Source organism: Schistocerca cancellata, chromosome 6, assembly GCF_023864275.1.
Source record: "Schistocerca cancellata isolate TAMUIC-IGC-003103 chromosome 6, iqSchCanc2.1, whole genome shotgun sequence".
Taxonomy (NCBI): domain Eukaryota; kingdom Metazoa; phylum Arthropoda; class Insecta; order Orthoptera; family Acrididae; genus Schistocerca; species Schistocerca cancellata.
Window position 1 is genome coordinate 395,257,283 of NC_064631.1, and position 14,123 is coordinate 395,271,405.

Consider the following 14,123-nt stretch of genomic DNA (forward strand, 5'->3'; position numbering starts at 1 on the left):
CAGGATAATACACGACCGCATGTCGCAGGTCCTGTACGGGCCTTTCTGGATACAGGAAATGTTCGACTGCTGCACTGGCCAGCACAGTCTCCAGATCTCCCACCAACTGAAAACGTCTGGTCAATGGTGGCCGAGCAACTGGCTCGTCACAATACGCCAGTCACTACTCTTAATGAACTGTGGTATCGTGTTGAAGCTACATGGGCAGCTGTACCTGTACACGCCATCCAAGTTCTGTTTGACTCAATGCCCAGGCTTATCAAGGCCGTTATTACGGCCAGAGGTGGTTGTTCTGGGTACTGGTTTCTCAGGATCTATGCACCCAAATTGCATGAAAATGTAATCACATGTCAGTTCTAGTATAATATATTTGTCCAGTTGATACCCGTTTATCATCAGCATTTCTTCTTGGTGTAGCAATTTTAATGGCCAGTAGTGTAGCTATCTGCGACTCGACATTTCCGCTATATGGTGAAACCGAACAGAAAAGTTACGTGAATGAGACCGACTCAATTTAAACCAAAGCGTTATGCAATAGATTCAACTGCGTCACTGTTCTGTGACAGCTACATCGTTCTGCTGTAAAAACCTTAACGTTAGATGAAATCCATACGTACGTATCACAAATACTATACTAAATTTTAGAAAGATGACGAGATTACGGAACTAGAAGTGGTAGAAATTTGAAAAGACGGTGATCTTTGGGAAAAGCTATATCAACAAGTAGCACCTTCTTTTCATAAAAGAGTATTCAATAAAAGCATGGTTGTACTGGGAACCCAACTAAGATGGGAATCACAAAACAAACACGTGTGGTGTGTTATTGATGGCTCACATCAGTCTGACACACACACGTTCACCGATCTATTTGAATAATTATTTAAACTGACCGCACGCACAGCTAGACACCCAGTAATATGAAACAAGTGTTACAGATGGAAGAATGCAAATGAAAATGTTACCACAGCAAGTAAAGCTCCCTGTGTCATATAAGTTTTTACACACGACTGCTTCAAGACAAACATCGCACGGAACTCCTCAGACTTACGCGCGGTTCGTAACATCATGATCACAAGTGCCTAGAAATCAAAAGGTTACAAAACATGCACTTCAGGATAGATGGTGGTTTTAAATAAAACTGGATTACTTTGAAGCAGTGCAGCGCCAAAAATGGCGCGTTGGAGAAACTAACTCAGTGAAAGTACACATGATATGAAATGGCGTGAGTTAAAATGAAATAAATGGCAATCAAATTTCTGCAAATGAATTCACTGCGACCCAAGTGCAAAATGGCCTGGCAAAATTGAGTATTTCAGTCTGCGTAAGCACGACAGCCTTTCTAGGGGCCGCTAAGGAGGTACTGCATCCTGCACCATGCAACCAGCTGAATCGGAAATAAATGCCAGAACGTCTCTGGCCAGAGCGTTCAACCCTGTAATCGAGGAGTAACTTCTCTGACGTCATTTCATGTCGCGGACCAAGGAAATGCTTACCCAAATGACTGGTGTTACCAACCTCCTCTTGACTCCATCGAAGGATGCAGCAACCTTCGCAGTGTCAGAGAGTGCGAGAGATCCATTGAGGCTCACTGCCTGATCAAAAGTGAAGTAACCAGAAGGGGAGGATGAAACAAAATTAAACTTCACGGGTTGAGAGGATATGTGATGTTATTTCAGTGATTGAAAAAACAGGTAAAATTTACAAATAACATAGCAGTACGAGCCACCCTCTTTGGCGTGAACTCGTGCACCTGATTCAGTTGGGAATGGTGTCGTAAAGTCATTGTATCCTCTCCTGAAGTAAGCTGGGACGCAGCTGATGAACTGGACATTAACATCCCGAATGCTGGCACTGGGACGGACTTGTGTCCGGGCTGATGCCACACTTGTTCCACAGTGGACAGATCTATGGATCTTGCTGGAGAGATGGGGGTACATAAGCATCTCGCAGACTCTTCATAGTGACGCGTTCCATGTGTGGAGGGGTATTGTTCTGGCGAAAAATTCCTTTACTATACTGTTACGTGAGACGTAACACATGAGGACACAGGATGGCCAAGACGTACCGCAGTGCTGTCAGAGTAACCTCAAGCACTACCAGCTCCGACATGAAGTCATGCCCGATGACTCCCCATGCCATGACGACAGGGGTAATACTGCTGAGCCTCTCCAAAACGATGACTGGGTGTTTGTGTTCTCCTCATCATTTCATCCTCATTCATAAACGTGGCGAGACTGGACTGAGTAAAGATTGGGAATTTGTACTGGTGCTGATAACCGCGCAGTTGAGTACCCCACAAACCAAACATCATCATCATCATCTCTCCAAAACATCGACAATAGCCATCGGGGGTAGCGCAGAACCGTGATTCACTGATTGATATAATGCGACACCATTCACCAGCATTCCATTGAAATCCCTGGTCTAGCAGGACAGAGTGGGTGAGGTTATACACTCCTGGAAATGGAAAAAAGAACACATTGACATCGGTGTGTCAGACCCACCATACTTGCTCTGGACACTGCGAGAGGGCTGTACAAGCAATGATCACACGCACGGCACAACGGACACACCAGGAACCGCGGTGTTGGCCGTCGAATGGCGCTAGCTGCGCAGCATTTGTGCACCGCCGCCGTCAGTGTCAGCCAGTTTGCCGTGGCATACGGAGCTCCATCGCAGTCTTTAACACTGGTAGCATGCCGCGACAGCGTGGACGTGAACCGTATGTGCAGTTGACGGACTTTGAGCGAGGGCGTATAGTGGGCATGCGGGAGGCCGGGTGGACGTACCGCCGAATTGCTCAACACGTGGGGCGTGAGGTCTCCACAGTACATCGATGTTGTCGCCAGTGGTCGGCGGAAGGTGCACGTGCCCGTCGACCTGGGACGGGACCGCAGCGACGCACGGATGCACGCCAAGACCGTAGGATCCTACGCAGTGCCGTAGGGGACCGCACCGCCACTTCCCAGCAAATTAGGGACACTGTTGCTCCTGGGGTATCGGCGAGGACCATTCGCAACCGTCTCCATGAAGCTGGGCTACGGTCCCGCACACCGTTAGGCCGTCTTCCGCTCACGCCCCAACATCGTGCAGCCCGCCTCCAGTGGTGTCGCGACAGGCGTGAATGGAGGGACGAATGGAGACGTGTCGTCTTCAGCGATGAGAGTCGCTTCTGCCTTGGTGCCAATGATGGTCGTATGCGTGTTTGGCGCCGTGCAGGTGAGCGCCACAATCAGGACTGCATACGACCGAGGCACACAGGGCCAACACCCGGCATCATGGTGTGGGGAGCGATCTCCTACACTGGCCGTACACCACTGGTGATCGTCGAGGGGACACTGAATAGTGCACGGTACATCCAAACCGTCATCGAACCCATCGTTCTACCATTCCTAGACCGGCAAGGGAACTTGCTGTTCCAACAGGACAATGCACGTCCGCATGTATCCCGTGCCACCCAACGTGCTCTAGAAGGTGTAAGTCAACTACCTTGGCCAGCAAGATCTCCGGATCTGTCCCCCATTGAGCATGTTCGGGACTGGATGAAGCGTCGTCTCACGCGGTCTGCACGTCCAGCACGAACGCTGGTCCAACTGAGGCGCCAGGTGGAAATGGCATGGCAAGCCGTTCCACAGGACTACATCCAGCATCTCTACGATCGTCTCCATGGGAGAATAGCAGCCTGCATTGCTGCGAAAGGTGGATATACACTGTACTAGTGCCGACATTGTGCATGCTTTGTTGCCTGTGTCTATGTGCCTGTGGTTCTGTCAGTGTGATCATGTGATGTATCTGACCCCAGGAATGTGTCAATAAAGTTTCCCCTTCCTGGGACAATGAATTCACGGTGTTCTTATTTCAGTTTCCAGGAGTGTATTTGTGGAAAGGGGCCAAAATAAGTTGCTGTCAGTTACACTCAACATATAAATCTTATTAATTAAAACACACAATAACATAAGCAAGAATTAAAAACTCTCAAGATTTTAACGAAAGAGCTCCTTTGATTTGATTTAAACTGGCTGAAAGCCACATACGAAAATCTAAGGCCCAAGGCCTAAGCAAGGAATTGAGGTACAGGAGTTCTTCTGGAAGTTTTACTTCTTTCAAAAAAAATTTTTACTTCAATAAAAATAGGCTTAAGGCCACACATTAAGCAATAACAGTGTTCTGGCTTAAGGCCAAAACAAAGATTTTCAATGTTAATTCTAAATAGGCTGAAACCCGGCTGAAAGCTGCATCGGTCTAACAATTTAATGGCTCAATTGGCTCTGAGCACTATGGGACTTAACTGCTGTGGTCATCAGTCCCCTAGAACGTAGAACTACTTAAACCTAACTAACCTAAGGACATCACACACATCCATGCCCGTTGCAGGATTCGAACCTGCGACCGTAGCAGTCACGCGGTTTCAGACTGTAGCGCCTAGAACCGCTCGGCCACACCGGCCGGCTAACAATTTAATGGCTTAAAGCCAAGGAGGAAGGGCTTTCAATTTAACAGGCTGAGGACCTTAGCTTAAAACATTTCATGCAAATTCGGCTGAAGGCCTCATACCAAAACAATAAGAATGTAATGACTTAACGGCAAGAGCAAGATTTTGAATTTTGAGTTTAAGAGAGTTTACAACTTGGCTGAAGGCCACACACCACGGAGAAAACAATATCACGGCTTAAGGACTAAAGAGAAAAAATCTTACAATTTTAATAAGCTAAAACTCGGTTGTAGGCCACACAGAGTACTTAAGACTAAAATGAAATCACTTCGTAAAATACAAGGAGCGGCGCTCAGAAGGTTCCAAGGATCGGCCTGGAAAGTAACACTAACGCACGTTTAGATAAGACAAACAGCCAGACCGACAACGTCTTAATCGGAAGGCAACCCAACCGAAGGCCAGCCGACAAACCAACCAACAAATCAGTTCTGCTCCACCTGACTAGCAAAACGACAACAAGACGTAAATAGCACAACATTCTGGATACTAGTACCCAACCCAGCCAAGTCAGAATAAACGCCCAGAACTACCAACACACTTCAGCTGTCAAACTGCAGGCCGTGCTGGACAGCAACAACACGACGAGGAAAGTACACTGCCAAAAACTAAGTCAACGCCCTGCGCAGGTAACCGAAACATTAACGGCCACAAGGCAGAAGATACCACTGGTGCACTTCATTAATGAAGGAGTGAATTAAATTAAGTTGAACCCCATCTAAGAAAACGGTTGCAATTCTAGCCGACTACAATGCACACACGCTGTTGCTCGCACGAATCTCGCAGAGTTCTAGGGGACTGATGACCTCAGATGTTAATCCCATAGTGCTCAGAAAGCAACAATGGCTCTAAGCACTATGGGACTTAAGATCTGAGGTCGTCAGTCCCCTAGACTTAGAACTACTTAAACCTAACTAACCAAAGAACATCACAGACATCTACGCCCGAGGCAGGATTCGAACCTGCGACCGTAGCAGCAGCGCGGTTCCGGACTGAAGCGCCTAGATCCACTCGGCCACAGCGGCCGTCGGACAGTGCATGTGTATCGCCAGCGGTCGGGCGAGTACCGGATTTCCGCACCTCACCGGCGCTCCGTCCCCGACTTCACTGCTGCTGCGTCCCGACTGACCTCCTGGCCCGTCTCCAACTTTACTTTCAAACACACGACGATCCGGAAATACTCACAGTCGTTCCAGAGATGGTACGACAGTGCACTTATCGATAAGCACTGCTGCTGCCACTCACGGGCAAGTAAGGCTGAAGCTAGTGACGCCAGTAAATGGAATAAGAAAACCAGGCGGCAGTTACCGTAAAAGAAGATGACAAACAACAAATGGCATGAACACGGGCCGCGCACGGCTCATACATGTTAACCAGTTGCAGCACTTCTCCAAACGCAGCCGTTTATGTTGCGGTATTAGCGGCAATCTGTGCTTGCTGCTGCTAATCTCCGACCAGTGATGCAGGATTACATACAGCGTTGCAGGTTCTCGTATTGCAGGCGCATATGAGCTTGGTGGACGATATTGCGATTCTCCCTTGTGGTGGTCAGACGTTGTCGAACGGAACCAACAATGAGTATGCTTGCCCTCAGGATTCCATGCAGACCGACATCGGACCACTGTCACATCCGAATGTCCCACAAATATGGACATTGCACGATTCGAACAGCTGGCCAAATGGAGGCTCACAATAACATCGCTTTTAAACTCTGTCATGTACTGATACCGCTGTCTCAGAGGAATATGCGATATCTCCTTGTTCTTCACAGTAATCACTCAACATCTGCCGCCGTACGTTCCTCCTAAATTTAAAAACGGCAAACACGACAGCACCGATGCACTCTGGTAACTGTTCTAAGTGTTACAGAGAAATGCAGCTCAAATTATTTACACAACCACTTATGGTGTGTACGTATACGAAGCTGCATTGACATGGGATCATGTCTTCCGGGTGCTTCAGCATTTGTTAGGCAGTGCAGATATGCATACAGATGCACAATAGTCCGTCATAGCTAGGCAGAAAGGCAGAGGTGTGTTATATCAGCAGCGATTATTCGTACGTAAACATCGCGCAGTTTATGATAACTTAAATTTGCAGAAGATACAGCCACTTTTCAACGTATAGTGCAAGAAATTGAAATAGGAGGTCATCCTCCCTACTAGGTGCCAGTCATTCAACACAAAACTCTGACTCTGGAGGACAGGGGCTTCAGAATAATTTTTTCGTCGTACTTCAGGTACCGTTGCACATTTACGTACGGTGATTTCGGGAAATCTAAACCTAGATGGTTTAGAATACAGGTTGTAGTGGGACGAAATTGAAGCGTCACCCATCCACCAGTGTCAGCCCAGTTTGCAGGTGAATATAAGTTTAATTTAGTTTTGTTTATGTATTTTTGTAATATTTGTAATGGTTGTGAATGGTCTAAAGTTTTGTATTTTTTTTATGTTTCATGTACGGAGAGGGCGGCGCAACGAACGAAGACAGCATCTTCGCTGCCGGGACCAGAGAGAAAATTGCTGGCCACTATACGTCGCGGGTCGACAGCCAAAGAGCAACAGAAGCTCCTGAAACCGAGTTGTTGCGTCGTGCTTCTAAAAAATCAAATAAATGAAAATTTGTAATGTTTTGTACAACAATGATATCATTGGAAGTTTAATATTATTGAAAATGTTAGTTTTGTCTCGTCAAGGCTCAGGTTCACTTCTGTATGTAGGAAGATAATAAACTAGTGGATGCTACTAAAGTTGAAATACGTGTTCCGAGGATTTATTTATGAAGAATTATGTGAATGAATTAATAATATATTTGACAAGATTATTAAATTTTGACAGCGTTCATCGCGACTTTGAATCTCAAAAAGTTTATTCAATGTGGTTCTAATATCGATTAAATCAGATAACGTGTATCAATATAATTTCTGAGGAGAAACAAACGACGTCTAAAATTGAAAAAGTTTACGCAAACCAATTGGCCCGAGTGACGTAATTCTGTGCATACGACTCAAATGATGTTTTACAGTTTCGTTCAAGAACCATTCTGAGACAATTTAAAAAGAATATAAATAATTTTGAAGTGGGTTGTAACTGACGTAGGTGACGAAGTCTACACATGGTCATATGTCGAAAGAAAATCATTTATAAGAAACTTACGTCGTTACACTACAAGGTCCATTTTGTATATGCTCTGCGCTCACTTGCTCGGTAGTTTCCGCATTAGAGAGAGCCAATGAAAACTTTCGATATATTTGAAGGACTTCAAGAACCTGTTGATCACAGAGGAAAATACCGAAGGAGCTCGCACAGTGGCTAACGCCATGGGCTTTTATTAGTCAGGGACATGTTTCAAATCCACGTTCATGGACTCTGATTTAGCTTTTAATTTTCTTACCTCCATCAATTGAGGTGAAAATGTCGTTCCTTCTTTAAAGACATTTGTGCTTTTCCCATCCTTTCCATTTCGAGTCAAGTACACTAATAATTTGCAAGTTGTCTGTCAGCTGAACATAGGCTTATGGAGGTATTCAGGAAACTGGAAGAAATCGCTGGGAGTAAAATGACATCCTTTTCACGATCGTCTACTGGATGTGTTCAAATAACAGATATTCTAGATATATTATACAAATCTCTAATACAGCTACATAATATTCGAGTATTCCTTCTTATTAACAACAAAAGGCGACAGTGCACTGCAAAGCATTCGTGCCAGTCACAGTAATTCACACGATTTACAGCGGCATAAGTAAAGATAATAGGCTGTTCCTTGGATTCGTTGGTGTACTGATTTCTTATCCTCTTCAACACTGAAGGCAAGGTAAGTTCATTCTGTGCATTGTGAATGTCTCGCATACATTTTCATTCGTGGTCGACGATACCAATTCATTGAAACTTCCTGGCAGATTAAAACTGTGTGCCCGACCGAGACTCGAACTCGGGACCTTTGCCTTTCGCGGGCAAGCGCTCTACCATCTGAGCTACCGAAGCACGACTCACGCCCGGTACTCACAGCTTTAATTCTGCCAGTACCTCGTCTCCTACCTTCCAAACTTTACAGAAGCTCTCCTGCGAACCTTGCAGAACTAGCACTCCTGAAAGAAAGGATATTGCGGAGACATGGCTTAGCCACAGCCTGGGGGATGTTTCCAGAATGAGATTTTCACTCTGCAGCGGAGTGTGCGCTGATATGAAACTTCCTGGCAGATTAAAACTGTGTGCCCGACCGAGACTCGAACTCGGGACCTTTCTTTCAGGAGTGCTAGTTCTGCAAGGTTCGCAGGAGAGCTTCTGTAAAGTTTGGAAGGTAGGAGACGAGGTACTGGCAGAATTAAAGCTGTGAGTACCGGGCGTGAGTCGTGCTTCGGTAGCTCAGATGGTAGAGCGCTTGCCCGCGAAAGGCAAAGGTCCCGAGTTCGAGTCTCGGTCGGGCACACAGTTTTAATCTGCCAGGAAGTTTCATATCAGCGCACACTCTGCTGCAGAGTGAAAATCTCATTCTGGATACCAATTCATTGTTTGGCAGCGAAATACTGTGTTCTGCAGGTCAAAAACAAATGTCTTTGCCGCTATGGCCACACTCTAGATCAACATGCTATGCCCATCGTCAGGCCCCAGAAAGTAGATCTCTCTGCCATGGAATTGTAGGTTATGCCAGAAAGACAGGAAAATCGATAAAAAGGAGGTGAAGATTTGTCTCCTTCAAGAAGAGTTAGAAAAAGCAATATTTCAATTACCACAGCGGAAGGGAAAAAAGAAAAGTGGTACTGTGAAAAGACTGAAAGCAGATGGCGAACTGTTTTGCTAGAAAATTTGAAATTCAGTTGATCAACAGACGTCGCTTACAACCAGAAGGAAGAGTCTCATAGATGTGTAGAAAAATGTAGGATGCAGCAGGACAATGCTAACAACCTTAGAGTTAAGTCAGCTGCAATACAGAGCAGGAAAAGAAGAGTTCTGGTGCTAGACACCTGTCGTGGAAGGGTGTAGGCCAACAGCTGCAGTGAAATTAGGTGCAATGTAAAAGGCCAAAAGTTTTGACAAATCAAGTGACAGTATTTGTGAGGTAACAGAAAACTTTGGACAAATGTATAAGTATTTCGACAAAGAAGATCAGGTATTCATACATGAGGGAAGTAAAAACAGCCTGGCAAAAAACGAAAAATTCATTATTAGGCGTACCCTGTACAAAATAGGAGCAGTTACTGTGCACACATTTGTGGGTTTTGTGGAGCTTTTGTGGTGCTATGATCAGTCGTGCGTTAACTCTTCTGTGTAGCTAGATGATGCAAAATCTCATACAGACACTGTTCCAGTAGTTGCTATAGGAAGATGGCGATACATATCTCATGGTCAACATTTGAATCGGAGGGACAATGAGAACTAAGCAGATCCATTAGAAGAAACCATAAGGTGGGCCACCAGTACACAGAGACAAATCTCTGCGGTTATTGGGCTAAGGTGGAACACTGACATTATATCAGATTCAGACAGAAACGATTAAATGGCTTTAAATCAACTTGCGTCATTACAATATTAGAAAAATGGTTCAAATGGCTCTGAGCACTATGGGACTCAACTGATGAGGTCATTAGTCCCCTAGAACTTAGAAGTAGTTAAACCTAACTAACCTAAGGACATCACAAACATCCATGCCCGAGGCAGGATTCGAACCTGCGACCGTAGCGGTCTTGCGGTTCCAGACTGCAGCGCCTTTAACCGCACGGCCACTTCGGCCGGCTACAATATTAGAGGGAGGGGTACAAATAAAATATATGAGTTGTTAATTTGTTTTCAAGATCTTAGTAGTTGGAAAGAAATTGATGTCATCTGTCTGTCTGAACACCATATCACCACGAAGACAGTAAATCTTAATGTAAGTTACAATTTGCATAAAAGCACTGTGAGACAAAGCGGCCATTGAATGCACTTAAACACTTTGAGATGTCTTGACTACAATTTTATTATTCCAAAAAGTCTTTCGCTTTCTGATATTATGTCATTACTATCAAAAGAAAATGTAAGTTTGCACTTGCTTGTTAAGAAATGTTGACAAGAAACTATGTATCCATTTGGAAACCAGGCATCAGCCTTTGATGATGACATAATAAACACATAAGGCGTACTGGAATAATAAAATTGTGATGAAGACATCTAAAAGTGTTTAAAGCAAGTGGTTATACGTTAGCTGTATATTCATGTAGATCCAGGCGGATTAACGAGGAGTTGTGTTGTTCATAAAAAGAACAATATAAATAAAAAACTGTAGAAATAAGAAAATTCTGTGTAGTTCAGGATACAGGAACATGTACTTGTGAGTTATTACTGGGAAATATAACATTTGTGGTTGTTACAGTATGCAAGTCTCCAATGGGTAATTGGCAAATTTTCATAAAAAAGTTGATAGATTATTGTACTCTCTGTCAGTTGGAAGGCAGGGACTTCTAATTTTTGGTGATTTTAATGTAAATTTAGTGAAACAATTTGACAATGAAAGTGATCCAGAGGTGCTTTTAGCCACTTATAATTTGTTATCAGTTATAAATTTCCCTACCCCAGTCACTCAAGATAGTAGTACTCTTACAGGCAATGTATTCATCCAACACGCACAAAAAAAGAGATACATGCCTTTCTGGTGGTAAACAGAATGTCCGATCACGATGGACAGTTGGTCACATAATCTAACTTAGCTCCATGTACAGTTCGGAAAAAACTAAGAAAACGGTAAGGCTGAATAATGCCTAAACTACTAAAGATTTTAAAGAAAGCTTAAAAGTGAGTATAATGCTAACTTTATCCATCTTAAAATAGTTTCCTAAAAAGACGATTAAATACAATAATGGCAAGTCATGAAAGGAACCATGGATCACTACAGATATCAGAGTTTCTTCACAACATATGGAGGATTCGTCTAAAATAGCCATAACAAGTAATGACCCAAAAACACTTTCTTGTTGTAAATGGTCCTGTAATATATTGAGAAAAGTAAATAAAATCCTGGATTTTTCTCTTGTCAGAAATTGACAGATCAGATTAAAAAAATCAATATAAATTTTTTTCAAAGAGAGACAGGGAAAGACGCCATAAGAATTGACATTATTTCTGATAAAGAGAGTGAGAGAATTATAAAATAAAGTTCATGTACAAGAGTTATTTTTAATAACTACAATACTTTTTAGAAATAGGTGAGAAAATTGGTGCAAATAGTTCAGAAGAGAAATGCAGAGGACATTCGGTGAATTAAAAACTGATCTCACATCGCTTTCTCAAATAAGGAAAATCATCAAGACTCAAAATAGTAGAAGTTCATACGGTGTGGACAATATCTCCTATAAGACGCTAAAAAGTTGTGGTCCTATCATATATAATGTGCACAGACACTTATATAATGCTTCATTAATTTTGTGTTTTCTCGGGTTGACTGAAATACGTATGCCATAGTTTGGGGGTGTCTACAGATATCAATATGACCGTAACTATTGCCCAGTGTCATTTGTTATACAATTTTATAAAATGTTTGAGAAGATAATGTACATCAACTGTGTAGTAATGGGATACTTAGTCGCCCACAGTTATTTTAAAAGGAAGATTCTACTAATCCATCTATTTATACATTTACTGAGAACATTATGAAGTCTCTCAATGATAAAATACCTCCAGCTGGGATCTTCGGTGGCTTATCGAAGGCATTTGATAGTGTCAATCATAATATTGCATTGGGGAAGCTACATTTTTATGTAAATACATTGTTCAGCGAATGCCTGGTTTAGTTCTTATTTAAGAAGGACATTGCAGACAATTACCTTATGCTGTTCGAATATACAAAGAGGGACGCCACATCATCTGTGTCGGGAAAAATTACAATGTGCGTCCCATGAGACTCGATTATTGGCCCAATAACATTCCTGCTTTATTTGAATAATCTGTCATTCTGCTTGAATCAGGAAGCTGAACTGGTCCTGTTTGCAGATAATACAAGCATTATTACGAAGAAGCCGAGAAAACAAGCATCAACAGAGAAAATAGTAAACGACATTACTGTTAAAGTTGGTGAATGATTGTGCGCAAACGTTGAAAAAAAACGCGATTCATCATATTTTCTTCTGTCGAACATATCTCACCTTCCAATAACCCAGTATGCCAACATGAAATAATAAATAGGGCAGAAAATTGCCAGTGTGTGGGTTTTGACGAAAACTTAAACTGAAAACAACATATAGTAGTCCTGCTAACACGTTTAGGTTCGGCAGCTTTTGCCATAGGAAAGATGGCGAAATTTTGGGATGTAGAAATCGGTAAGCCAACATTCGTTGCTTCATTGTCTTAAGGGACTATACTTTGAAGTAACTCCTCGCTTGGGCAAAAAGTATTAATTGCACAAAAGAAAGTAATCAGAATTATCTGCAGGCTTCACACATGTGCAGCTTGCAGGTATCTCTTTCATCAGCTTGGAATACTGACATTTATTGGCTGATGAAATTCGTTGACAGCAATGCATCTAAGCTTACTAGAAGAAAAAAAGTTCTGTATTACTCTTTAATGAATCTAACTTCGGCACAGAAAGGGATAAAATGTGCAGCTGTAAAACTCTGTGACAATTTACTCATGGAAATAAAATTTCCGACATTCAGTAGAAAGATTTTTAAACGTAGTTTAAAGAGCTCTGCTCTTAACAACTTCTTCTACACCACGAAGTCTTTCTGTAACATAGAGAAATACTTGAGTAGAGGTAATTAGTCGTTAAAAAATAAAAACAGCCTTTAAATGGCCAGCACGCGGTCATATAAATATCATTTCTATGTGTTTTATTTAGTTGCATATAAGTGTTCTGTGTCTGTTCTGTTGACACCTTCCGCATCACCTTTATCGTAAATCTGATGTATGGAACAAGTATGGAGTCAACATAGTAAGATGGCCTGACGTGGATCCGTGACGGAACGGCGCAAAGGAACTCTCATATCTCAATGCGTCCATGATCACGCTGTTAATGAAGTGCCGTCCGGGGTGGACGAGCGGTTCCAGGCACTACAGTCTGGTTCTAAGTTCTATGGGACTGATCACCTCATAAGTTAAGTCCCATAGTGCTCAGAGCCATTTGAACCATTTTTTTGTTAATAAAGTAGCCGATTTGTTGGTGTATCAACGCGTTCGGTCCAAATTGTATACAGGGTGGATCAGCTAAAACTTGCACTGCAAATACTGCGGAAATGGAAAGTGCTATTTACCTGTGGTTTTCACAGAATGGATTAATAGTCAAGGGCTCGTAATTTTAGCCAGTTAACAGATTGTAATAATACTTAGAAAATGTAATTTTTATGCAAACATGCACTTTTTTAAATGGAACAGTGTTTATTGACATTAATAGACTAAAAGTAGGATAAATTAGAATGTCAGTGGTGTTTGTTGCAGGATTCTAGCGCGGGTAGTTTACGAGTTATCGTATTTTGAAAAGTTCCAGTGAAGTTCCAATGTCGACATTTCTTTAGATTCTGACCAGAAGCGAGACAACTGACCATCAAAGGTTACGTTCAAAATGATCCACCGACAGCGGCAATATACGCTTCCAGTCTGGTATGAAACGACTGCTGCAAACGTGCTAGAATTTCAGCAGAGATTTCCGAGCAGTCTGCAGTATTACG